Raw genomic sequence first — 4195 nt, forward strand, 5'->3', positions numbered from 1 at the left:
TATTTGCAGTAGACCTTTCTGGTTATGGAAGGAGTTGCGGGGCTTCTCTGTGCTCTGCAATGGCTGGCTGGTCACTTCTGCAGGCCTATGTCCCTTAGGAGGTCAAAGCGAAGGAACAGAAGTAGTAATTAGTTTCTTACCCAGAAGCTGGCTTTGTGAAGGTGTCACCTGGGAGAATTAGAACCTCGATGAGCAGCTCCGCTGTATCAACAAGCCATTCCCCCGTCTCAGAGAGTGACAGTGTCCCTCATTCCTGAGTCAGAGAAAGAAAGAGCCCGAGTCCTGAGGTGGCCACCTCCAGGGCAAAGAACCAAGCAGACTGACCACTACTCAAGTCCATTTCAGGGAGAAATCGTATTCCAAGCTGGACAAAATTCCAGAATTTATTAAATAATGTATTAACCATCAAGGTCAAGTGTGGTCAATAGAGAAAAGCAATTTAACAACCAACATATGCACTGTACCAGCTTGGAGATTTATTTTTATTTATTATGAAGTTGGAGAAAGCCAAAAGGTCATGAGGTCATGAGGTCATCTGATTCCATCAGCCCCTCACCTGGTCATCTCTATTGTGCCCCCTGCTCAAGCACCTGTAACAGCTCCCTGGTTGGTCAAGAACTTGTGCATTCACATTTCTCATTGTCTTCTGTTTACCACGTGGGGAAAATGTCCTCCACGGTAATGTTCTCTAAGAGTGGGGTCAGAGACCATGTCCTGTGGTTTACATTTCCCTAGAAACAACACACAGTGCAAACGTGATGGCAATGAACACCCTGATATGATGCTCTTCGCGGTTAAAGCTTATCCGCTACTGGCTTAGATATATAGTTTAGATATATTTGGCCATGGAGACTTTAAAAAATCTCCTTCAACTGGGAAAATGACTTTTTCTTTTTTTCCACATAAGCCTGTTGAGCCCACTTCTGTGGCGTGTGGAGGAAGGCTTTAGCGCCCACCCTGTCTAGAAAGCTAATTGTGAGGAAGCAAGCTTTTAGTTCAAAATGTAAGCAGTGATACAAATGGTGCTTTAAAATGTCTCCCCCTTCCTAAATGCCCCCGCTAAACCTCAAAAACTAGCACACTGAGTCTTTTAAAAAACCAATTGACAGAAGCTTAGTTGTTTATTCCAATATCCATTCTCTCTGTTCCTTTAGTAATAGAATTTCTGATTGGGCACAAGTTCCTAGAATAAAAGTCACATTTCCTGGTTTCCCTTACAGCTAGGTAAGGGCATATGACTATGTTCTGGCAAAATACATACAAGCTCAAGTATTAGGTATGATTTTTTGAGGAATCATTATAGAGAGGGGGCATGCTCTTTTTCGCTCTTTGTTTTTTCCTTTTGGCTGGGATACAGACTTGATGGCTGGAGCTTGAGCAGCCCAATTGGGTCATGAAGTGGCATGCTAAGGATGGTAGTGTAGCAAGATAAAAGGGCTCCATCTCCTTAATGATCATAAAACTATCACACCGGTTGTGGACTATGTATCTCTAGACTTCTTTTAAGCATGAGAGAGATAAAGCCAGACTTAAAACTAGCTGATACAACTACATAAAACTCCTATCTACTCTTCTGGACAAATTTTTACAGGAAATCATGGTACTATTATTCTAAGCAATAAAGAAATTATGGTTAATTTATGCGAAATTAGGACCTTAAGAATGATAAACATAGCTTCTGGGGAAAGTTGTATAACTATATATTTCAATAATATGAGAAACTCATTGCTTTTGTCTTCCTGTGTTTTCAGTGGTGTTGATGCTGCCACAGTTGTTGCCTTTTGCGTGTTTGGTGATAAGCACTTTGGTGACAGTCTTCTCAACTATGTTGACCTTCCTTTGGTTTGAGGCTAAAGTCACTCTGGCCGTGTCAGCTATCCTTTCAAAGCTTGCTCAGATCTCACCAGAATATCTGGTTGACAGTTGGGATTGGACCCCGGTTCTGTGTTTGAAGCTTACACAATGTTGGAGACTCTTAAAAATGAAAAGACTGGAGGGAGGAGAGAATCGACAGTTACTATTTAAGGAGTACAGAGTTTTTGTTTGGAAAGGTGACAAAGTCCTGGAGATGAGTGGTGGTGATGACTGTACAACAGTGTGAATGTATGTAATGCTTCTGAAATGTAAACCTAAAAATGGTTAAAATAGTTCATTTACACTATGTGTATTTTACCATAACAAAAAAAATGCTGTAACACAAAAAATAAAATTAAAAAATCTCCAAAGGATGACAGAAAATTACTAGCTGTCCTCCTAGGGCCCTCAGAAGGACCCATGTGACTAAGAGACTCTGAAATTTAAGCTTTATTATGTTCATGATAAATCTGTCCCATTTAAATATGTGTCATGATTTTTTAAAAACTTTATTACAAGCAGTACCTGTGCTTTGTAGAACACCAGAAAATATAGACAAGCTCAAAAAATTAACAGCATATTCCTACCTCCCAGAAAACATCACTGTAACAACCCAACTGTGTATGTGTACCAAAATGAGATCATACTCTAAAATTGTTTTATAGCTTTTTAATAACCTGTTTTATTTGGCCAACACTTTCTCTATCTTTGTGTTTCGGTAGAGACACATCTCATCTTATCTCATCTCATCTTATCTTATCTCATTTAATTTCTAGGCTATATGAAAATTTCTCCAATTAACTCCAATTATTCTTATAGCTTATTTATTCAAATCAGTATCCAATCCAGAATCACACATTCCCTATATTTATTTTAATCTAGTGCAGTCCTTTTTTTAGGACACTTACTAGTGGAAACAATTAAGTCAGTTGTTCTACAAAATGTCCCGACTTCTGGATTTGTCTGATTACTTCCTTGTGGTATTTAGCTTGCTTCTCTAGTAATTATATTTTCTGCGAAATAGAAGTTATATCTGAAGGGCTGATGGATTCAGATAAGCATTGTTTTTTAATTAAAACAGTTAATACTTCTTAGTATGGAGCTACCATGGGATCTATGTAAGATACTGCTCTCCTCTCCCAAAGAATGTCAGTAGGAAAATACATATAGAAAATACATATCAGAAGAAAAAGGATTCCAGGAAATAGAATAGTCTTTGAAAAGAATCTTCTCTGCACTCTCAAGGAAATTAAATATAATCTGGGACCCTATGAAACAAACAAAAAAATCTGAGATATCAAAATCAGATGAAAAGAAAACTTGAAAAGGTAAAGAAATAAACAGAAGAAACACCTATTAGATATCTAAAAGTCACATTAGAAGCCACCAGAAGTAGAGTTGACATGACAGAAAACAGTCAGTGGCATGGATAACAGGCTTGCGAATATCACAGAACCCAACGAAGAAGGGCAAATGGAAGGAAAATAATAAATACATAAGACATTTGATGCAACATATAGCTAGAGGCCCTGATGAAGAGGAAACATGTAGAATTAAAAAAGTAGTCAAAAATATAAGAGAAAAAGCCACTTCTGAACAAAAAGACTCAATTTGGCTCAAAATGAACAGGATTTACTACATTCCAGGTAAATCGAGCAAAGAAACCATTGAGACCAGAATAGGTCTTGTGAAGTTCCTAAATATTAGGGTAACCCAACTACAAACATCCAGAGAGGAAGCAGACAATCTACCAAGGGAAATAAAATGAGACTGGCCTCAGACTTCTTTTCAGCAGTTTTAGATGGCATAAGGCAATAGAACAATGTAGAAAGAATGTTGAGGAAGAAGGATATGACCCAATAATTCCATAAATGGCTAGAAATTCATTCAAGTGTGAAGGTAGCAAAAGTAATCTTAAAACTCTAAGTACACTAGGATAAATAAATCCCTAAGCTGGTTCTCTGAAAAAGAAAACTTAGACAAACCACTAACCAACAGTTTAATTTTTAAAAAGGAAGACTATAAAACATAAAATTAGAAATAAACACAAGTTTAACAAGGCAGTACAGGCTTCTGGGTTAAGGAAGTGGCACAAAGCTATATTACTTAGAGAGTAATGTAGGTAGTTAAAAGACACCAAAATATTGACTTAATATAGAAGTTTGATTCTCTCTTACATAGTAGTCCAAAGGTAAGCAGTCCAGACTGGTAGAGTGTCTGCCATTCTCAATATGCGGCTTCCATCTTTGGGTTCCAAGGTGGCTGCTCCAGTTCCTGCCATGATGTTTGCATCCTGGCCAGTGAGAAAGGGGAAAGGGAAGGAGACTGCACAGTCATTCCT

The 4195-nt window shown here is 38.0% G+C and overlaps 1 protein-coding gene across 7 annotated transcripts in view; it reads right to left on the bottom strand.

Annotated features, from left to right (window-relative positions):
* Positions 1 to 4195, bottom strand: part of FAM71F1 (family with sequence similarity 71 member F1) — an 18439-nt gene extending 14244 nt beyond the window's left edge. For all 7 annotated transcript variants that reach the window (XM_025045965.1, XM_025045964.1, XM_015588276.2 and 4 more), the window contains exons 1-2: positions 4032 to 4195; positions 141 to 253 (exon numbers count right to left, since the gene is read on the bottom strand). The gene's annotated coding sequence lies outside the window, so the exon portion shown is untranslated. The remainder of the gene's footprint in view (positions 1 to 140; positions 254 to 4031) is intronic.

The sequence above is a fragment of the Pteropus alecto genome, unplaced genomic scaffold, assembly GCF_000325575.1.
Source record: "Pteropus alecto unplaced genomic scaffold, ASM32557v1 scaffold22, whole genome shotgun sequence".
In the NCBI taxonomy this organism is placed as follows: domain Eukaryota; kingdom Metazoa; phylum Chordata; class Mammalia; order Chiroptera; family Pteropodidae; genus Pteropus; species Pteropus alecto.